At 46.7% G+C, this 23,222-nt stretch overlaps 1 long non-coding RNA gene across 2 annotated transcripts in view; it reads left to right on the top strand.

Annotated features, from left to right (window-relative positions):
- The first annotated feature begins 5,409 nt into the window (after positions 1–5,409).
- Positions 5,410–23,222, top strand: part of LOC115892255 — a 38,415-nt gene continuing 20,602 nt past the window's right edge. Inside the window, exons 1-3 of one of the 2 annotated variants that reach the window (XR_004052146.1) lie at positions 5,410–5,517; positions 5,612–5,816; positions 9,620–9,855. This is a non-coding gene — a long non-coding RNA (uncharacterized LOC115892255). The remainder of the gene's footprint in view (positions 5,518–5,611; positions 5,817–9,619; positions 9,856–23,222) is intronic. The other variant, XR_004052145.1, reaches the window with a different exon arrangement.

Raw genomic sequence — 23,222 nt, forward strand, 5'->3', positions numbered from 1 at the left:
TCCAGGTACTGCCTGTCACAGTTTCCCTTGCCTAGGAGAGGAAAATTCCCTGATCCCTTGTGCTTCCTGGGTGTGGCGATGGCCCATCCTGCTTCAGATTGCCCTCTGCGGGCTGCACCCTCTGTCCAACCAGTCCCACTGAGTTGAACCATGTACCTCAGTTGGAAATGCAGAAAACACCCATCTTCTGCATCCGTCATGTTGGGAGCTACAGATTGGAGTTGTTCCTATTCAGACATCTTGGAACAGAATCATCTTGCTTTGTTTTGAAACACTATCCCTTCTTATCATCCAGGCTGGAGTGTGATCATAGCTCACAGTAGCCTCAAACTCCTAGGCACAAATGATCCTCCTGCCTCAGCCTCCTGAGTAGCCTGGATTATATGCAAATGTTTCCATGCCCAGCTGATTCTTTTTTCTTTCTTTCTTTCTTTCTTTCTTTCTTTTTCTTTCTTTCTTTCTTTCTTTCTTTCTTTCTTTCTTTCTTTCTTTCTTTCTTTCTTTCTTTCTTTCTCTCTCTCTCTCTTTCTTTCTTTCTTTCTTTCTTTCCTTCTTTCTTTCTCTCTCTTTCTTTCTTTTTTTTGTTTTCTTTTTTTCTTCTTTCCTTCTTTCTTTCTCTCTTTTTCTTTCTATTTATTTTTTGTGGCAGAGATGGGGGCTCACTAAGTTGCCCAGGCTGCTCTTGAACTCCTGGCATCAAACAATCCTCTCATACTTGTCTCCAAAGCATGGGAATTACAGGTGTGAACCACCATGACTGTACTGAAAAATGTGATATTTAGCTTTCTATGCCTGGCTTGTTTTACTGAAAATATTGACTTCCAGTTCCATCCATGTTGCTGCAAAAGACATTATTTTCTACTGTTTTATAACTGAATAGTATTCCATTATGTATATATACCACATTTTCTTTATTCATTGACCTGTTGTTTGACAGGTAAGGTGATTCCATATCTTTGTAACTGTGAATAATGCTGTGGTAAATATATGTGTGCAGCTGTCGTTTTGATCTATTCCTTTTATTAGATATCCAGTGATGAAATTGCAGGACTGAATGCTAGTTTTGTCTTGAGTTCTTTCAGAAATCTCCATAGTGCTTGCCATAAAAGTTGTGCTAATTTATATTCCCAACAACAATATAAAATAGTTATTTTTTTCTCCACATTCTCACTAACATTTGTTATGTTTTTATCTTTAATAATACTTATTGAGGAGTAAGATATCTCATTGACATTTCATTCTGCAGTAAGATATCTCATACTGACGGGAGTAAGATATCTCATTATAATTTCAGTGAGCATTTCTCTGATGATTCATTGGGTGGAGCATTTTTTTTCATATATCTTTTGGCTATTTGTATGTGTTCTTTTAAAAAAGGTCTCCTCTCCAGGCACAGGAGCTCACACCTGTAATCCCAGAAGTTTGGGGGGCAGAGGCCAGTGGATCACTTGAGGCAAGGAGGTCGAGACCAGCCTGGCCAACAAGGCAAAACCTTGTCTTTACTGAAAATGCAAAAAATTAGCCAGGTGCAATGCACCGGCCTGTGGTGCAAGTTACTCAGGAGGCTGAGGCTTAGGAATTGCTTGAACCCAGTAGGCAGAGGTTGCAGTGAGCCAAGATCATGCCAATGCACTGCAGCGTGGGTAATGGAGCAAGACCTGTCTCAAAAAAATAAATAATTCTGCCAGGTCTGGCGGCTCATGCCTGTAATCCCAGCATGTTGGGACACCCAGGTGGGCAGATCACCTAAGGGCGGGAGTTTGAGACCAGCCTCACCAACATGGAGAAAACCCGTCTGTACTAAAAATACAAAATTAGCCAGGTGTGGTGGTGCATGACTGTAATCCCAGCTATTATGGAGGCTGAGGCAGGAGATTCACTTGAACCCAGGAGGCAAAGGCTACGGTGAGCCGAGATCTCGCCAACTGCACTCCAGTATGAGCAACAACAGCAAAATTCCATCTCAATAATAATAATAATAATAATAATAATAATAATAAACAAATAATAAAAAATGTCTCTTTATGTTGTTTTCCCACTTTTTGATGGGATCCTTTGAAATTTTCTGTGTAGCTGAGTTCTTGTATACTCAGAATATTAGTCCTTTGTCAAATGAAGAGCTTACAGATAATTTATTCCATTCTGCAGATGATCTGCTCACTTTGTCGAGAGGATTATTTCTTTGGCTGTGCAGCAGCTTTTTCATTTAAACAAAGCTTTTGAATTTAATTAATTAAATTTTTCAGTTTTGTTTAAATTTGCATGGGTCTGTTTTTTTATTTATTACCTGTACTTTTGAAGTCTTAGTCATGAACTCTTTACTAGACAATGATCAGAAGACTTTTCTCTAGATTTCTTCTCATATTGTTACCATTTCAGTACATATATTTAAGTCTATAATTCATCTTAAATTGACTTTTGTAAGTATGGTGAGAAGTAGGAGTCCAGCCTTATTCTTCTGCATGTAACAATTCAAGTGTCCCAACACCAATTATTAAAAAGGGTGTGTTTCCCCAATATATTTTCTTGTCAGATTTGTCAAAGATCAGTTGGCTATAAATGTGTGGTTTACTTCCTGGGTTTTCTAGTATGTTACATCAATCTGTGTGTCTATTTTTAAACTAATACCATGCTGTACTGGTGACTATGGCTTTGTATTATAATTTGAAGTCAGAAAACTTGATGCCCCAAGATTTGTTAATTTGCTTCAGCTGGAAAGACTGAGTTGACAATTGCAGAGATGGCAGCTGCCCCTCCCTGCAGGGGCTCCATCTCAGAAAAACATCCGGGTTTCCACGACCACATAACCCTGGCTGCAGTTACTGAAATTCCCAAAGGAAGGCCCCACCCAGTGAGGAAAGATGAATCAAGGTCAAATTTAAAGAAACAGTCTGGCCACAATCAGGCACAGCAGCTGTGCTGCCTTGTAAGGGACCAGACCACCTAGACTCCTTGGAGCCTGCAGGCTAGAGTGTCTGAATCCATAGAAACACAAGGATGGTGGCCGCTCTCACCTCCCCAGAACACTGTGGTCTCAGGTAGTGTCCATCCTATTGCCTCTGATTGGCTGGTATTCCAAGCCAGTGGGTCTTAACATGACAAGTACCTTGGAAGTGGGGCCCACAGAATTGGCTCCCTGGATTCAGGGGCCTTCATGAGGGAAAGTAGAGATGGAACTCCTGACTTGCCCAGCTTTTCAAGGCCAGAGTATATATTCTTCCTGGGTTTCTGTGTGTGTCTGAGTGGCTGCTCCGCCAACACCTAACACAGCTCTGTCTATCAAACAGAAGGCCCTTATAGCGTGAGCTAATGGGAGGATCTTTCGAACCATGGGTTGCAAAGATCCATGGGAGAAGCATGGTTTCTGGGAGGGGTCACACACTCAGTAACTGCTTCCCTTGGCTCTGTGTGCAGGTTCCTTTGACTCTGTGCCAAAGAGTTCTCTAGTCTGTTACAATGATCTGTGTGTCTCTTTTTATACCAGTAACATGCCATATTGGTGACTGGCTTTGTGATATAATTTGAAGTCAGAAAATGTGATGCCGACAGTTTTGTTCATTTGCTTCCGCTGGAAAGATTGAGTTGACAACTGTACAGATGGCAGCTGACCCTTCCCCCAGGGCCTCCATCCCAGAAAAAGATCAGGCTTCCCAGCAACCATATAACCCTGGCTGGAGTTCCTGAAATTTCCACAGGAAGGACCTATTCATTGAGAAGGGATGAATCAAGGTCAAACTGAAAGAAACAGTCTGGCCACTACCAGGCACAGCAGCAGTGCTGCCTTGTGGGGGAATCCTTTCTGCTGCAGACCAACTGGACTCCCTGGAGCCCACAAACTAGAGTGTCTGAGTCCACGGAAAAACAGAGATGGTGGCCGTCCCAACCCCCCAGATCTCGGTAGTCTCAGGCAGCCTCCAACCTATTGCCACTTGTTGGCTGGTATTCCAAGCTAGTGGGTCTTAACCTGAGAGGGGTCTTGGAAGTGGGGACAGTAGAATGAGGCTGCCTGGCTCCCTGTAATATGGCTCCGATGAGTGCAGGAACACCAGGGCTGTTGTTTCACACATTGAATTGGAGAAAAGTACACAAACACACGTGCAGTGGTTTTAATGAGCACAGAGTTTAACAGGCAAGAAAGAAGGAAGATGCTGTCCTCATACAGAGACAAAGGGAGTGGGGGCTCCGAAGCCTAAAGGGGAAACCTGGAGTGCTGGGGATACCAGCCAGTTATATTAAGAGGCTGTGGGAGGTGGTGCTTGATTTGCATAGGGCTCAGGGGATTGGTTTGACCAGGCATGTCATTTAAGTAAGCTTGCCTAAAAACTGGCGCTCCCACCCTAGCCTTTGAATATGCACATGCTTGGGGAAATGATGTCCTACTCACATGCGGATATGTGGGGCAGCCATGTTGCCAGGTACAGGTTGGGAGAAGGACCAGAAGAGGGCGGGAATCGCCATGCTTAGGTGGACCCAGTTTCTAATGGCTGGCATTTGCAGATCAAAGATTCCCAGAGGGCTCTAAGAGCCCGGGCTTTCCTGCTAGACAAGAATCCTTTCTGGAGCTGCTTCAAAAAGAAAGGAAACTTCCCAAGGACATCTTTTCCTCTATATCTGCCTAAAATAATTTCTTAACAACTCCTATAACACGTGAATTCAGCCCCCTTCCTGGCGGAATGTACAGACAGAACTCCCACCTTTCCCGGCTTCCCAATGCCAGAGTCTGTAAAACTCCTGGGTCTCTGTGTGTGTCTGAGTGGCTCCTCTGAAAACACTCCACACAGCCCTGTGTGCTGGGTCCAAGGCCCTTATGATTTGAGTTCATGAGGGGTTCTCCTGATCCACGGGTTGCAAAGATCCATGGGAGAAGCATAGTTTCCAGGGCGGGGATACAAGTGATTCAATGCTTCTCTTGGCTGAGGGAGAATGTTCCTTTGACTGTGTGCCAATACCAGGTGGATCATCACTCGCCTCCCTTTTCTTTGTTCTCGTGGGACAAGTTGTTTGCCTAGTGAGCCCCAATGTGAGAACCTGGATATTTCTGTTCACACGCTTATTTCAAAATTCACAGCGCTTTTCATTCACAGGAAGGCAGCTGCTTCTAATCGGCCATCTTGGCACCTGCCCTCCACATCACCTTCTATAAAAGGACGCCTGCTCTCCAGGAGTAATGCCGTTATATAACTTTGCCTGAAACCAATAGAACTCTCATTACACTTATCATGGGCTCATTTACTTCACTTCCAATGAATGTGGCCATGGAAATGCAAATGGATGAAGTGGTCCATTCTCTTACGGATGAGGTAGAAACATAGTGTACCGACCAATTAATGACATATGTCTGAAAACTAGCAACTGAGAACCTTAGTCACCGTGTTTACATTTCTAATCAAGAAGATGTTCATCTATGTACTCAACAACCCAGGTTTCCTTGCATCTGAGCTGCTGAAGCGCTTCAAAAACAACATCTCTTGTTTCCTAAAGAAGAAGATGCCTGGACAAGCAGCACAAGTCATTCAGGTTTATTTTCGGTTCATAAATTCAGCACGACATTTACACAAGTGTTAGGAAACCTTATCAGATAACGAGTCCTGCATGTTTCCTTTCATTTCAGGAGGAAGAGGGTAATTCAGTTGAGTTTCCTGAGCTACCCGGCTGCTGTGATTCAACAACCACCAGGAAATTTTGATGATGGTGCTCTCCTGAGCTCCTCCCTGTCCCAGGGAAGACAAAATCATTGAAACTGTGCAAATAAAGTGTTAGTTCGCTGGAATGAGGTCTCATGGCTGTTTATGCGGTGGTTGGCTGCTCAGGACAGGGTGAGTCTCTGGGCTGTGCACTGAGGAGGGGAGCCTCTCAATCTGGAGAAAACCCATTGCAGGGGACACCTCTATGGGATCTGAGGGACTGAGGATGAGGAGCCGGACTGGGTGTAGGGAAGGAGGAGGTTTCAGAGGGTGAAAATCTGGAAGTAAATCCTGGACCTGTTTGAAAAATTTCTCCCTCAGAAGGAGAAGATTCAGGGAGGAATCAGGACAAACTGGTGCCGTAAGGGGCATTTACTAATTTGAGAGAACTCTAATGGGAAGCACAGTGACAATGGCCTCTTTGAGGTTTGAGGCCCCAGAGTAAATGAGGTCCAGGTCCAGTCCATGGGGGTTGAGAGCTTCAAGGGACACATTTTGATTGGGACAGAGTAAAGCGTAGCTGCAGAGGAAGCCCTGGCAGTGTGAAAGCGACCTTGGAGGGACCCTGTGCACTCTGAATGCTTGGGAGCCCCCATCCCCTGTCCCTGCCTCTTTTTCTGGATTGTTTGAGCTCCGTGGTCTCTGCCATCTTCTGAGCGCTCCACGCTGCCCTCTTCAGGTTTCTCTTCCGGGCTCCAAGTACTCCAAAATCTTTCGGATCTGTATCTTTACTCCTGTTTTTAGCATGTGTGGGGCCCTAGGTTCCAGAAAATTTCTGGTCTGAAATCCACCTCCCCAGTCGCGGCGGATTCCACTTTAGCGAATCCGCACTGGGCAAGATCTTTCAAGCCCTTGGGGAAACTGACAACAACTCTACGTGATTTGCCTTAAAAAAAAAAAAAAAAAGAAAGAAAGAAAGAAAAGAGAAAGGAAGGAAGGAAGGAAGGAAGGAAGGTAAGCAGGAAGAAAACTAGTAAAAACACTTTTCCTTAACTTCATCCTACTGCTTTTTAATTTGTTGTTATTTCTATTTATATCTTATTGTATTGTGTATTTCTTCAAGAGTTGCGGCAGTTGGTATTTTTTTTTCTTGGTTCATCATTTAGTCTTTTTAGTTTATCATTTAGTCTGTAGTTCACACACTACAGTTAAAGGGTTATACTATTATGCATTTTTCTGTGTACTTATGATTTCCAGTGAAGTTTGTACCTTCAAATGATTATTTATTGCTCACTGATGTTTTTATTTTTCTGATTAAAGCATTCCCTTTAGCATTTCTTATAGGACACATCTGGCATTGATGAATTCCCTCAGTTTTTGTTTTGTCTGTAAAAGTATTTATTTCTCCTTTATATCAGAAGGATGATTTTTGCCAGATATTCTATTGTAGGGTAAAAGTTATTTTCCCTGAGCACTTTCAATATGTCAGGACTCTCTCTCCTGTCCTGTAAGTTTCCACCAAAAAGTCTGCTGCCAGATGTACTGAAACTCCACTGTGTATTATTTGCGTCTTTTCTTTTGTTGCTTTTGGTATCCTTTTCCTATCCTTGACTTTTGGGAGTTTGATTATTAAATGCTTTGAGGTCATCTTTTTTGGGTTAAATCTGCTTGGTGTTCTATAACCTTCTTGTACTTGGTTATTGATATCTTTCTCTTGTCTTGGGGGGTTCTCTGTTATTATCTTCTTAAATAAACGTTCTGCCTCCATTGCTGTCTCTAGCTCTTCATTAAGATGAATACATTTTAGGTTGACCCTTTTGAGGCTATTTTCTGGACTCTATGGGCTTGCTTCACTGTTGCTTGTTCTTTTTTCTTCTGTCTCCCTTTACTGTGTTTTTCAATTAGCCTGTTTTTGATTCAGGTTGATCCATTCTGCCTTTGAAGGACCCTGTTGCATTCTTTACTAGGCCTATTGCATTTTTATCTCCAAGATTTCCACTTGATTCTGTTTAATGATTTCAGTCTGTTTGTTAAATTTATCTGATAGAATTCTGAATTCCTTCTCTGCATTCTCCTGAATTTCTCTGAGTTTCCTCAAAATGGTTCTTTTGAATTCTCTGTCTGAAAGGTCACATACCTCTGTTTTTTCAGGATTGACCCCCCAGTCCCTTATTTAGTTCATTTGGTGAGTTCCTGTTTTCCTGGATGGAGTTGATGCTAGTCGATGTTCCCCAGTTCCAGGCATTGGAGGGTTATGTATTATTGTAGTCTTCCCTGTCTAGGCTTATGTGCAGCCATCTTTCTTGGAATGATCTTTCACATATTTGAAATGACTTGGGTGTTGCTGTAAAGGTAAACTGAGGCTGGAGTCGAACCGGGAACAAAGACACAAGGCAAATGGCAGTGAGAATAGCTTTTATTAGGGCTTGCAGGTGAGGTTCCTTGGTCCAAAGGTGTAGGCCGAGGAAGTCGCACTGAGGGAGGAGGGTAGGGGCTTCTTATAGCCTGAGAGGTAGGGAAGCTGGTTGTGCAAACAGGGCCTGGGGGGTCTTGAAACTACTAGGGCAGGAGTTGAGTAAGGGCCAGGAGGTAGGGGGTCTTTGGAAACTGTTAACTGAAACTGCTGTTTACGAACTTGTGGAATGCAGGTGAGCTGCAGGTCATGGGAGATTGTGGTTGCCCAGCCAGAACCTCTGACGTATGTAAGTCTGAAGGTGTGTTCAAAGAGGAAGGGAAGTCTCAAACAAAGGGCCTGCTATGCCGAGTGGCACCGCCATGTCGGGTCTAGATCCTTGCCTAACATTCCGACCTCTTTCTAATAAGAAAAAAGGGGCGATGTCTTCGTCTGGCTGCTTCCTGCTGTTACGGGTCGTCGTGGGGTTTTTCGGAGGTTGGAACTCAGGTATAGGGGTGGAGCAGCTTCTGATTGAAAGTGATCCAGGAGACTTCTTTTATGCGGTTCTGGATGAAGTGGAGGATACAGGGAGCTATGAGCAGTAAGAAGCCAATGATTAGTAAGGGGCTTAGGAAGGGTAGGACCAGCCAGCCATGGACAACAGCCACCACCTGAGTGGGGACTCTAATCCTGAGGTTTTTTTGTGGAGTCCTTCTTGGACTTTTCTAGAGTGAGGAGGTTGGTTTCTGCTAGTCCTGACTCATTGATGTAGTAGCAGCATTCTTCATTGAGGAACATACAGGTCCCGCCTTTGTCAGCCGTAAGGAGGTCGAGTACTCTGCGATTCTGGGCTGCCACCTGGGCCACTGAGGTGATCTGTCATTGGAGGGAAGCCAGGGATTCTGCCAAAGCTTTGATTGCTACTTGTAATCGGGCTGAAAGGTCTTGAGAGGATCAGACAGAATGCGTTAAGGCTCCAGTTCCAAGGCCAGAGGCCACGAGGGATGCGGCTAAAGAGACTCCAATCATTAGCAGAAGGAATACTGCTCTTGCCTGGAGGTGGCGGGTAATGGGCAGAAGAGAGGATAGCTCAGCTTCACTGTACAGAGTGAGGCTGGGAACTAGGGAGATGGGAAAGCATAGGGTAGTGTTGGAAGCCTTGAGAGTTTTTGACAGGGTGGAGTTGCACCAAAAATACCCACCTGGGGGGGCAGTGAGATTTGGAGGCGCCGATCCTGTCCAATTGCACCAGGAAGCAGTAGGGGTGGAGTAGCAAAAGGGGAGTTGCTGTCTAAGTGGGTCTTGGAACAAAGGAACTTCCCCCAGGGTTCGGCTGGGAAGGGGAAAGGAGGGGGTTATGTTAGAGGAGTTAAAAGGGCTAGGTAAAGGTACCACAACCAGTGGGGGCTTATTTAATGCTGCACACAAGAAACAATGGGAGATATTGTGCACTCTGACCATATGTACTACCTGGGCCCCTTCTCTGACTAGGGTTAGACAAGAAAAAGGGTTACCACTGCCCTGAGGCTTGTTGTCTGAGTTGGCTGTGTTGTCTGGGTTGGCTAGAGCTGAGATGACTTTTTCTTGTTTGATGTTGTAGGCCAGGCTGATGAGGCTGCTTGTGACCCTGATGTAGGCTCTATAAATCTTGAGTCAGGCTACGGGATAAGATTCGTAGCCGTGCCGGTAAAGGCGAGCCTCTATACCTGATGCCCACTGAGGGTCCCACGGGTCAGGAATGGTAAGGAAGAATGTAGGCACTTCTCCTCGTCCATATGATCTGACTAACTGAACTGTTGATGCCGGTTGCTGCCACTTGGTGTATGACATGTCAAGGTAAGTAAAATGCATGTTACAATAATGATATGGACACCCACCGTTAGTTTCTACCCAGTAATTGAGACAGTTGTATTCTACCTGATCATAGAGAAAGCATATGACCAGGTTCCACCAGTAGGGGCAACTGTTAAAGGCGGAGAAGTTAAAGGTAACCTGACTCTGGCACCCTGGGGACCAGCAGTTAACTGTGGCTAAGATGTGGGAACTTATGTGATTGTTTTGGGTCCAGGCCTCTGACAGATAGAATCTCCAGTGGAATGGGTTGACGGGGGGAGTTTGGGTAGGAGTCTTACCTAGGCTCAGGAGTACTGGATAGCTGAGGAAGGTTAGGCAGAGGGTCGTTACCGGCACGCGTAAGTCGTAATTTAGTAGGGGCAACAGCCTGAGCTGTCTACCTGGAATCATGCTGGGTGGGTGCTTTTTTCAGCTGGGACAGATGATACCAGGAGGGAAGGCCGAGGAGCTTGGCAGCAGTGGGCATGGTAAGGATCATGGTATATGGTCCTTCCAACCAGGGAGATAAGGCTCGGGGCTGCAGCTGCTTGACCAGTACCAGGTCTCCTGGTGCTACAATGGCGGGATTTTTAGGGTTTGGGGAAGTGGGTGTGGGGAGACACCCGTCCGTATGTTTTCTTAGAAGCTCTCCTAGGAGGGTTAAGTAAGGGAGGTAGGAGCCTAAGGGAGGGGAGAGGGCTGGCAGCTCTTGGAAGAGGAACGGGGGTCCGTACAGTAGCTCAAAAGGGCTGAGCCCTGTGGGGGCCCAAGGAGCTGCCCTGAGAGGAGTAAGAGCCAAGGGAAGGAGAGTTATCCACGAGAGGCAGGTTTCTAGAGTGAGCTTGGTTAGATGCAGTTTAAGGAGGCCGTTTGCGCGTTCTACCTTACCAGACGACTGCAGATGGTGGGGAATGTGGAGCTTCCAGGTAATCTGGAGTGTGGCTGCCACCTGCTGGGTGAATTTGGAAATGAAAGCCGGACCATTGTCTGATTGGATGGTTCAGGGGAGACCGATCCTGGGGACGATGTGCTCTAGGAGAATAGTTGTCGCGACTTCTGCAGTCTCTCGAGTGGTGGGGAAAGCCTCAAATCCATCCTGAGAAGATGTCAACTAAGGTCAGCAGGTAGAGAAATTTTTTATGTCGGGGCATGTGGGTAAAATCAGGTTGCCAATCTTCTCCTGGCTGGTGGCCTCTTAGCTGATGAGTAGGTCCTGGGTGTCTGAGCCTACCTTGGGGGTTAGTGGCCAAACAAGTGGCACATTGCTGATGTACTTTCTTAATTTGGGCCTGCAGTGAGGGAAGGTGAAAGATGGGTTCTAGGAAGTTATACATAGCCTTGGGTCCTATGTGGAGAGAGCAGTGTATGTCGGTCAGTATATATACTGCCTGAGTCTGAGGGAGCGCTATTCAGCTGTCAATGAACACCTACCCATCCTTGTTTCAGGTAACACTGGGGTGGGCCATCAGGGTTTGAAGTTCCTGGGAAGAGTAGTCAGGGGAATATGTGGGGGGAAAGAAAGAGTAAAGGTGCTCCGGGAGAGGAGGAAGTGAGGGCAATAGCCCATGCAGTGGAGTCAGCTAGGCTGTTACCTTGCAACACAGGGTCCTTAGAATGCTGGTGGCTTTTGCAGTGGGTGATGGCTACCTCTTTGGGGGCCTGGAGAGCATCAAGCAACCTCTTTATATGTGGTCCATTGACTACTGGCATCCCTTTGGTGGTAAGAAACCTGCGCTCTTGCCAGAGAGTGGAGTGAGTATGTGCAATAAGGTAAGCATATTTGGAGTCTGTATAGATATTAACCCTCTGCCCTTTGGAGAGAAGTAAGACACGAGTAAGGGCAGTGAGTTCAGCCTTCTGGGAGGTGGTGCCTAGAGGCAAGGGCCTGGTTTCAACCATTTGGGTTGCTGTTACGACAGCATAAGCTGCCTGCCTGCGGCCATTGGGGGTTAAGACAGAGCTCCCATCTATGAACAGGGTATGGTCTGGGTGTTCTAATGGCTGTTTAGAAAGACCACGGCAGGCAGACGGCAAGGTGGTGAGGCCTTCTGGGCAGGAATGTGTGGGGGCGGAATCATATCCTGGAGTGGGCAAGAGGGTAGCAGGATTTAGAGGGGGTGAGGTGGTGAGAGTGATGTGAGGGTTTTCAATGAATAGCAGGTGGAACTGTTGAAGCTAGGACGGGGTGAGATGGCTGAGACACTTGTGTGTGATGAGATCTGACAGTCGGTGAGAAGAGTAGACTGTGAGAGGATGTCCTAGGGTAAGCTTGAGGGCCTCTTGGGTAAGTTATGTGGCAGCCGCCAGGGCTCACAGACAAGGTTGCCAGCCCTGGATCTAACTGCTTGTGGGATCTAACTGCTTGGAGAGATAGGCCACAGCCTGGTATGTGGATCCAACCAGCTGGGCTAGGAGGCCAGTGGCTACCTTCTGGCACTCCTCGGTGAATAGATGAAAGGGCTGAAGGGGGTTGGGGAGAGAGAGAGCAGGGGCAAAAAGGAGACAGTCCTGAAGCTTCTTGAAAGAGTTGGCAACCAAGGAGGGGTTGGATAGCGGTCCGGTGGGTGTCTTCTTGGCAGTCTGGTAGAGGGGCTTGGCTAGGACCCTGAAGTTGGGAATCCAATGCCTGAAATACCCTACCAGTCCTAGGAAGGACAAAATCTCTTCCGCATCCTGAGGAGACTGGAGAGTTTTAATGAGGCTTATTCTATCTGCCATAAGCCTTTTTGTAGTGAGTGTGAGTAGTATGCCTAGGTAGGTGACAGAAGGGCTGCAAAGTTGAGCCTTAGCCAGGGTAACCCAATAACCTCGGTCACCTAGGAAATTTAAAAGTGTAGCAGTATCTGCAAGGGAGCACTCCCAGGAAGGACTACATAGTAATAGATCATCTACGTATTGTAGAAGGGTGCTATGGGTTAGGGGACAGAGGAGGATGTCTCCTGCCGGTGCCTGTCCGAAAAAATGGTGGCTATCTTGGAACCCTTGAGGCAAGACAGTCCAGGTCAGCTGGGAAGAAACATGAGTGTCTGGGTCTTCCCATGTGAAGGCAAACAGAAAGTGGCAGTCTGGGTGTAGAGGGATGGTAACGAAGGCATCTTTCAGGTCAAGGGCAGTGAAATGAGTGGTGTGAGAGGGAACACGCGAGAGGAGTGTATATGGATTAGGAACAACTGGAAAGGTAGGGACTACTGCCTCATTGATGAGGTGTAGGTCCTGCATGAGGTGATAGGCCCCAGAGCTTTTCCGTACAGGCAGGATAGGAGTATTGCATGGTGAGTTGGCGGGAACTAGAATGTGCTGTTGGAGCAGGTGTGTAATGATAGGTTTTAATCCCTGTCAATGTTCAAGGGAGATAGGGAACTGGGGTCTAGAGGGAAATTTGGAAGGGTCTTTTACCTGGATGCGGACTGGAGTATGGTGCTGGGCAATGATTGGGGTGGAGATGTCCCACACTTTAGGGTTAATGGGGACTGGAAATGGGAGTAGGGGGTCAGCCTGGTGGGGTTTGTCAGGTGAGTGGAGGGGGAAGAGGAACACGAGGTGTGGGGAGGGGTTGGGTCAGAAGTGAACTGAGGCCCCTAGCTTGGAGAGGAGGTCTCGTCCTAACAAGGGGACTGGGCACAAAGGAATGATAAGAAATGAGTGCGAGAATAGGGAGCCATCCAGGCGGCAAGACAGAGGAGGAGTCTGGTGGTAGGTGGAGGGAGTACCGTCAATTCCCATGGCTGTGACAGTGGAGGGGTGCCTGGGGCCACTGAAGGAAGGCAAAACAGAGTAGGTAACCCCCTGTCCATAAGGAAGAATATGGACTTACCTGCTACCTGGAGCATGACCCTGGGCTCGGTGAGAGTGAGAGGGGTCCCCGAGTCTGGACCTCTTCAATCTTTGTCAGTGTCGAGGAGCTGGAAGGTGCCTCCAATACCTGGAGGAGGGTCATCACGTGGAGGTGCAGTGACCATCCTTAGGTTGGGGCAGTCTGACCTCCAGTGGCCCATCTGCCAACAGTTTGGACAGTGGCGAGTTGACTCCTTTGGGTTAGGACACTGCCTGGCCCAGTGGCCCGCGTTGCCGCACTTGAAGCAGGCACCAGATGGCGCTCGGGGAGTACCTCCTTTCTGGGAGCTCCTGGAGCCAGCCGGCCTCAGGGCTGCAACCAAGGCCTGGGTTTGGAGTTGTACCTTCTGTTTTAGCCTGGCCTGTCATTGGGCCTCAGCTGCTTCCTCCCTGGAGTTGTAGACCTTGAAGGCCAGTTTGACTAAATCCTGGATGGGAGTTTGAGGGCCGTCCTCTGCCTTTTTAACTTTTTTTGGATATCGGGGACTGACTGAGAAATGAAATATGAGGCCAAGACAGTCCCCGCTGCGGGAAAGGCAGGGTCAAGGTGGGTGTACTGAATAAGTGCCTCAGTCAGCCAGTTAAGAAAAATGGCCAGATTTTCATCTGCACCTTGGACTACCTCTTTTAGTTTGTTAAAGTTGACTGATTTGTTAGAGGCTGCCTGCATGCTGGCAAGAAGGCACTGAACCATCATGTCTCGGCAGTGGCAGCCTGCCTGCCCTACCTGGTAGTCCCAGTCGGGCTCAGCCAAGGGCACTGCCTTGGTGCCGACTGGCACGGCAGGGTCAGTTAAATGAACCTGGTTAGCGTGCTGCCTGGCTGCCGCTAGGATGCGTTCCTGCTCCTCAGGAGACAGGGTTGAGGTCATAACGACATGGAGGTCATGCCAGGTGAGTTCATATGCCTGGCATAGATACCTGAACTCTTTGATATAACGAGTAGGATTGGCCAAAAAGGAGCCTGCATGCTCCTCAACCTTAGACAAGTCTGCCAATGAAAATGGCACATGGACCCGGACTACTCCTTCGGCGGCTGCTACCTCTCATAAGGGACACAGGAGGTTGGTCCTGGACCGAGTATGGACTGAGACAGGCAAGGAGGGGGAGGAGGTGGAGTTAGGGGAGACAGAATCTGTTGGGTTTGGTAAGGGCACAGGAGGGGTGGAAGGGAGGGGAGGCGTTGTCGAGGACGGGGATAATGGTGGGTCAGGGTAAGGAGGCGGTTGGGTGGGAGACCAGAGGGGTGGCTGGGATAGGGTGTCAGGAGGATCAGAAAAAGAGGAGGAATCATCCCTTTCCTTGCTCGAGGGAAGAGACTGCGAGTAGGACCTGAGCTAACGAGCATTGGGCGCAGAGATCTGGGTGAGAACGCAAGTCCCAAAAGGCTTGAACATAGGGTATCTCATGCCATTTACCTAGTCTCTTGCAGAAGTTGGTCAGATCCATGAGAATGTTAAAGTCTAGAGTGCCTTCTGCAGGCCACTGAGACTAATTATCCAATTTATATTGCGGCCATGCTATTGTGCAGAAGAAAATGAGCCGCTTTCATTTTATGTCTTGGCTGAGACTTAAAGTCTGGAGATTCGCCAAGAGGCACCCCAGAGGGGATTTTCAGTTTGGTTTGGACTGGGTAGTTCTCATGGTCTCAAGGCGGGCAGTTCGGAGGCAATGGGAGCATCCTCACAGTGCCACATGGAGTGTGGGGTACAGTGGTTCCCGGGGAGGTTGGACATCTCCTAGTCCCCAGTGCCGAGGTCATAGTTGACCAGAGAGAGCCCCTGACGCGGCCGCACATTTCAGACCGGGACTCCCAGAGGGAGCCTTCAGGACGGGGGGAAAATTTACCCAGCAGTGATCGAATTGAGTCTTAAATTTGGTGAGACAGCTCCAGGCTTGAGGAGGGGATCCTGGCTCAGGGAGAGGAGAGCCTGCCCGACCTAGCAGGAGTCCAGGGAGGAGTCTCCTCCCGGGTTTTGGCACCAAATGTAAAGGTAAACTGAGGCTGCAGCAAACCGGGAATGAAGACACAAGGCAAATGGCAGTGAGAATAGCTTTTATTAGGGCTTGTGGGTGAGGTTCCTCGGTCCAAAGGCATGGGCTGAGGAAGTCGTGCTGAGGGATGAGGGTAGGGGCTTCTTATAGCCTGAGAGGTAGGGAAGCTGGTTGTGCAAACAGGGCCTGGGGGGTCTTGAAACTACTAGGGCAGGACTTGAGTAAGGGTCATGAGGAAGGGGTCTTTGGAAACTGTTAACTGAAACTGCTGTTTACGAACTTGTGGAATGCAGGTGAGCTGCAGGTCATGGGGGAGTGTGGTTGCCCAGCCGGAATCTCTGACGTATGTAAGTCTGAAGGTGTGTTCAAAGAGGAAGGAAAGTCTCAAACAAAGGGCCTGCTCGAACAAAGGGCCTGCTACGCCAAGTGGCGCCGTCATGTCAAGTCTAGATCCCTGCCTAACAGTTGCAATCCAAGCTGTATCTGCTTCAGGGAGCACCCGAATCCAAGTAATGCTGTGGTTCTTGCAGACTTACCATTTTGATAGTCTTGGAGAAGATTCAGGACAATTCTCTGAAATGCTAGGTGGACACTCTCATTCCCTTTTCTTACTTTCTCCCAAACATAGAGAGTCTTTGTCTGTTTTCTGAGTCACACAATCCTGGGGGTAGAGTGATGTAAGCATCAATGTGGCAGCCACCACTATGAATGCACTGGCTCAGATTTGAAGCCACCATACACAGCACTGAGTCTTGCCCAAGGCTTGCAGTAAGCTCTCTCTGACTACTGCCTATGTTCACTCACAACCCTGGTGCTCTACAATCAGTAGATGGCAAAGCCAGCTGGGAATTGTTTTTTCCTTAAGCGATGTGAGGTTCCTTAAGCTCTTGATGAGTGCAAATGTGCCACCTGGGAGTCAGGGTCTAGAGTCAATAATCTTAGAAGTCTACCTGATGTTCTACTATACTGTGACTGAGCCAGCATGAAGGGGGCCAGCCCCTCCACAACCTGTGGGTGTTTCTCATCACATGGGATGAGAGACTGAGAAAAGAAAGAGACACAGAGACAAAGTGTAGAGAAAGAAAAGTGAGCCCGAGCCCAGGGGACCGACGCTCAGCATATGGAGGACCCACGCCTGCACCAGTCCCTGAGTTCCCTCAGTATTTATTGATCGTTATCTTTACCATCTGGGAGAGGGGGATGTGGCAGGACAATATGGTAATAGTTGGGAGAGGGTCAGCAGAAGAACATGTGAACAAATGTCTCTGTGTCATAAACAAGGTTAAGAAAAAGGTGCTGGCCGGGCGCGGTGGCTCAAGCCTATAATCCCAGCACTTTGGGAGGCCGAGACAGGCGGATCACGAGGTCCAGAGATCGAGACCATCCTGGCTAACACGGTGAAACCCCGTCTCTAATAAAAAATACAAAAAACGGCCGGGCGCGGTGGCTCAAGCCTGTAATCCCAGCACTCTGGGAGGCCGAGACGGGCGGATCATGAGGTCAGGAGATCGAGACCATCCTGGCTAATACGGTGAAACCCCGTCTCTACTAAAAAATACAAAAAACTAGCCGGGCGACGAGGCGGGCGCCTGTAGTCCCAGCTACTCGGGAGGCTGAGACAGGAGAATGGCGTGAACCCGGGAGGCGGAGCTTGCAGTGAGCTGAGATCCGGCCACTGCACTCCAGCCTGGGCGACAGAGCAAGACTCCGTTTCAAAAAAAAAAAAAAAAAAAAAAAAGAAAAAGGTGCTGTGCTTTGATGTGCACATACATAAACATCTTGGTGCATTAAAGAGCAGCATTGCCACTAGCATGTCTCACCTCCAGGCCTAAGGCGGTTTTGTCCTATCTCAGTAAATAGAACATACAATTGGGTTTTACACGAAGACATTCCATTGCCCAGGGACAAGCAGGAGACAGATGCCTTCCTCTTATCTCAACTGCAAAGAGGCCTTCCTCTTGTACTAATCCTCCTCAGCACAGACTCTTTACGGGTGTCGGGCTGGGGGACAGTCAGGTCTTTCCCTTTTCCACGAGGCCATATCTCAGATGATCACATGTGGAGAAACCTTGGACAATACCTGGCTTTCCTAGGCAGAGGTCCCTGCAGCCTTCTGCAGTGTTTGTGTCCCTGGGTACTTGAGATTAGAGAATGGTGATGACTTTTAACAAGCATACTGCCTTCAAGCACTTGTTTAACAAAGTACATCCTGCATAGCCCTAAATCCATTAAACCTTGAGAAACACAGCACATGTCTCTGCAAGCACTGGGTTGGGGGTAGGGTTACAGATTAACAGCATCTCAAGGCAGAAGAATTTTTCTTAGTACAGAACAAAATGGAGTCTCTTATGTCTACTTCTCTCTACATAGACACAGTAACAGTCTGATCTCTCTTTCTTTTCCCCACACCAGCACTCAAATTACATCACGTAGTCCTTCCAACTCTTCCTTCCACTTTCCAAAGAAAGAGGAGCCTCAGCCCATAGCCACCACCATCCTAGGCCACAAGGAGTACTGCCAGACAACCAACCATGTTCCTTTAAGGCCCCGAGTCTCTTAGGTAAGCTTATCATGAATGCTGTCTGGCCTGGGACTCACCCTTCAGGGTTGTAGTTTCCTCTCTGGCACAGGGCAGATCCAGAATTGTTGTGTTATGCTCAGACCGTTTATTCCCCGAAGAAGACCACCAGAGTCCAGAGTCAAAGCCAAGTGGCAAGGATCTTTAATGCAAGTTCGAACTTGGTCCCTCCGTTCTACAACATACAAGAGGGCCCCGAATGATGCATGTGCCTGCTTTTTATAGCCCGATGCATATAGGATATGTAAGGTTACAGAGGTACAAAGGAATTTTTTTTGGTCTCAGCATCACAATTGGTAATTGGTTAATATTCTAAGTTATACAATTAACAGTTTTCTATTTGTTCCTGCGCATTTAGTAAAACTACAAACGGTTGTGACCTTATCAGGGGCTCAGGAAGTTGGGACAAATAGAGGAATGTGTTTGTACTGGGCCCAGGACTAAGATGTATGGCAGACACCGGTAATTAGAGCAGGACAGAGACTTTCACAACGTTTGTCCTCACAATGTCTGGAGTCTATAGATAACCTAATCGGTTAGGTCCGGGGTCGATCTTTAACTAGGCTCAGGGCGCCGCCCGGGCTGTCAGGGCACCGCCCGGGCTGTTTGCCTGCGGACTTCATTTCTGCCTTTTAGTTTTTTTTCATTTGATCTCTTTCAGTTGCTGACCAGTCAAGTCTTAGAATCAGAGAGCCCACAAGCCCTATTAGTGTTCCACACCACTGTGTATGTGCTGCCACCTAAGATGCAAGACAAAGTCCCATTTACTTTTTCCTCTGCTTTTCTCATACAGCAGCATTTTTGCCCTTTAAAAACCACAGCTGGTAATGTGCTGAGTCTCACCTGAAGTTAGCAAGTTTCAGAGGTCCACATAAAAGCCCTCGATGTACTACAGGGCTATTGCAGATGGTTATTCAGGGCCCAGGGTCTCTTCAGTTAGCAGGTGTCAAATGCTCACTGTTCTGTGCCCTTTCTTTCAAGACATCAGAATCCCTTCTGGCCAAGTATGTGCCTAGAAATGACATCTGGGAGCTAGAGCCTGGTATCAGGGTAATAGCAGCCTCATAAAATACGTTTGAAATTTTGCCATCTTTTTCCAATTTTTGAAGAGTTTGAGTAGAGTTGTTATTAGCTCTTCTTTCATTGACTGGTAGAATTCAACAGTGAATCCATCAGGTCCTGGGCTTTTCTTTGATGACAGCCTTGTTTTGATGACTTTGATGTCATTACTCATTATTGGTTTATAAGTTTTCCTATTTCTTCATGGTTCATATTTAGCAGGATGTATGTGTTCAGATATTTATTAATTTTCTCCAGGTTTTTTTATTTGTTGGTGCATAGCTGTTTCTAATTGTAGTTAATGATTCTTTATATTTCTGAAGCCTCAGTTATTCTGTCTTCTTTTTCATTTCCGATTTTATTTATTTGAGTCTTCTGACTTCACTTCTTAATTTGTCTGTCCAAGGGTTTGTCAATTTTATCTTTTCAGAAAAACAACTCTTTTTATTGATCTTCTTTATTATATTAGAATTTCTGTTTCATTTATTCCTGCTCTGATCTTTCATGTTTATTTCCTTCTACTAATTTGAGGATTGATGGGTTCTTGTTTTTCTAGTTCTTCAGGGTGTGTCATTAGGTTATTATTTTGAAGTCTTTCTACTGTGGGGTATGATGAGGTTTCTCTTCAAATAGCTTGACCAATCCTTTATACTTTAATTCATAATACCCCTCACCCACCCCTTTTCCTTTTCTCTTTTTTTTCCGCCTTTGTTGCATGCTTGGACATGCCACAGTACCAGGTTTATCAGTACCAGCTCACATTCCTCTCCTTATTTGGAAAGAAGATTAGCTCTCTAGCTCATGACAGACACCCCTTACCTTTTTCCCCTCTCTCCATTACATGCTCACTTCATCTGAAGAAAGTTCAACTATCAAGCCAACCGGATTAGTTCAGATTGTGCGGCACCACCCCAGCCAACAGGGAAAGGGTACAGGGGCAGGACTTGCATCAGGAATAAAGGCTGTCATACCCTTTTGTTCAGGGATGCTCTCATGGCCACTGGCCAAGGAGAAGCACCCCTCTGTGCAAAAGTAAAATTACTTTGCTAAGAATCCTTCGTTTGAGTGTTCAATTTCCTTAGGAATTTGAGCTGTATTTCCAACACTACTGTGTTGATATAGGCATTATTTTTATAGAATCCCTTTTTAATGCTGCTTTTGCTGGATCTGATGAGTTTGGTGTGTTGTATTTACATTTTCATTTGCTTCAAAAACATTTTCAACTTATTGCTTAATTTCTTCCTTGACGCATTGGTTGTTCAGGAGCATGTTGTGTAATTTCCATGAGTTTGTTCATTTTCCAAGATTCCTCTAGGTATTGATTTTTAGTTTATTTCACAGTGGTTGGAGAAGACGTCTAATATAATTTCTATTTTTTTAATTTGTCCAGACTTTTTATCGCCTAAGATATAGTCTATTCTGGAAAATATTCTGTGTGCTGATGTAAAGGATTTTTCTTTTTATTCTTTTCTTTTCTTTTTTTGTTGAGACAGAGTCTCACTTTGTCGCCCAGGCTGGAGTGCAGTGGTCGGATCTCAGCTCACTACAAGCTCCACCTCCCAGGTTTATGCCATTCTCCTGGCTCAGCCTCCCGAGTAGCCGGGACTACAGGCACCTGCCACCTCGCCTGGCTACTTTTTTTTTTTTTTTTTTTTTTTTTTGAGGCGGAGTCTCGCTCTGTCGCCGGGACTGGAGTGCAGTGGCCGGATCTCAGCTCACTGCAAGCTCCGCCTCCCGGGTTTACGCCATTCTCCTGCCTCAGCCTCCCGAGTAGCTGGGACTACAGGCACCCGCTACCTCGCCCGGCTAGTTTTTTTGTACTTTTAGTAGAGACGGGGTTTCTCCGTGTTAGCCAAGATGGTCTCGATCTCCTGACCTCGTGATCCACCCGTCTCGGCCTCCCAAAGTGCTGGGATTACAGGCTTGAGCCACCGCGCCCGGCCATTTTTTTTTTTTTTTTTTTTTTGTATTTTTTAGTAGAGACGGGGTTTCACCGGGTTGGCCAGGATGGTCTCGATCTCCTGACCTCGTGATCCGCTCATCTCGACCTCCCAAAGCGCTAGGATTACAGGCTTGAGCCACCGCGCCCGGCCTGAAAAGGATTTTTCTTCTGCAGTAGTTGAGTGAAATGTTCTGTAAGCGTTTGGGTATTAGACTGAGTTTGTAGTTTAACTCCGCTGCTTCCTAGTTGATTTTCTGTTAATGTTTGCTTTTTACATTTGAAATAACTGGCCTCTGGTCCCTAGGTATTCATAATTGTTGTATCCTCTTGCTGAATTGACCTGTTTATCATTAGCTAGTGACCCTCTTTGTCTTTTGTTTTTGCAGTCTGTGGTTATAGTCTATTTATCTAATATGACTATAGCTACTCTTGCACTATTTTGGTTTCCAGCTTCATGAAATATCCTTTTCCATTTCTCTGTTTCCACTTCCCTTTCAGTGTCTTTATAGGTGAATTAGATTTCTTTAAGTTAGCATATAGTTGAGTCATTTCTTTACCCATTTGACCACACAGTGGCTTTAATTGGAGAATTTAGAACACTGGCAGTGTTATTATTGATAAGTAAAAACGTAAGACCAGGCATGGTGGCTCACACCGTGGAAATGGAAATTCCCAGCACTTTGGCAGGCTGAGGCAGGCTGATCACCTGAGGTCAGGAGTTTGAGACCAGCCTGGTCAACATGATGAAACCTAAAGTCTGTACTAAAAATATGAAAATTAGCCAAGCATGGTAGCATGCACCTGTAATCTCATCTACTTGGGAGGCTGAAGCAGGAGAAGCTCGAACCTGGGAGGCAAAAGTTGCAGTGAGCCGAGATCGCACCACTGCACTCCAGCCTAAGTGACAGAAAGAGACTCGGTCTCAAAATTTAAAAAAATAAAAATAAACAAAACAAACCATAATAGTGCTCTTATGTTCTCTGTTTTCTGGTTGTTTTTGCCTGCACTCCAGAGCCAACTCCAGTCTTTTGAGGCTCCAGACATGGTGGAGCACAGACAAGTCATCTCCACTCTTCTTGTCTGAACTTCTGGTTCACAGCATCTGTGAGCACAAATCAAAGATGGTTTTTTTCCTACTAATTTGGGATATTTTATTACACAGCAATTGACTCCAGCAAAAGGACCCATCGTACGTGATTCCCACAAGTTGATAGGGCTGGAATTATCACAGGGCAACTAAGATGGCTATACTTGTTTTTCCCCCTAATGAGGCTTCACTCTTATGCCCAGGTTGGAGTGAAGTGGCACGATCTTCGCTCACTGCAACCTCTGCCCCCCTGTTTCAAGAAAATCATCTTTTGAACAAGGAGATATTGAGGATACACTATGTGTATGCTAACAGTGGTTACAGGAGACTCAGAGAAGAGAGAAACAGTCACTGCCCTCATGCAACTGATATTCTCAGGAAGAAGGAAAGGCAATCAAGAAAGAAACATGCCATATTTCAGATAGCTATAAGTCCTCCACAAGAAAAGAAAGCAGGTGAGGGACATACGGAGTGTGTCAACCATAAGGTTCCCTCTAATTCTATAAGTTGGCCAGGCATATCCTCCAAGAATAAATGGCATCTGAGCAATCACCTGAAGGAAAGAAGGAATGAAGGCTGTGTGTAGTGGCTCATGCCTATAATCCCAGCACTTTGGTAGGCTGAGGTGGGAGGATCACCTGACCTCAGATATCAAGGCCCCACAGGGCAACCTGGTGATACTCAATCTCTACTAAAAATACAAAAACATTACCCGGATGTGGTGGCATGCACCTGTAGTCACAGCCACTTGGGCAGATGAGGCAGGAGAATCTCTTGAGCCCCAGAGGTAAAGGTTGCAGTGAGCCAAGATTGCACCACTGTATTCCAGCTTTGGCTACACAATGAGACTGCATCTCAAAAAAGAAAAGAGAAAGA

This window comes from Rhinopithecus roxellana, chromosome 12 (assembly GCF_007565055.1).
Source record: "Rhinopithecus roxellana isolate Shanxi Qingling chromosome 12, ASM756505v1, whole genome shotgun sequence".
Taxonomy (NCBI): domain Eukaryota; kingdom Metazoa; phylum Chordata; class Mammalia; order Primates; family Cercopithecidae; genus Rhinopithecus; species Rhinopithecus roxellana.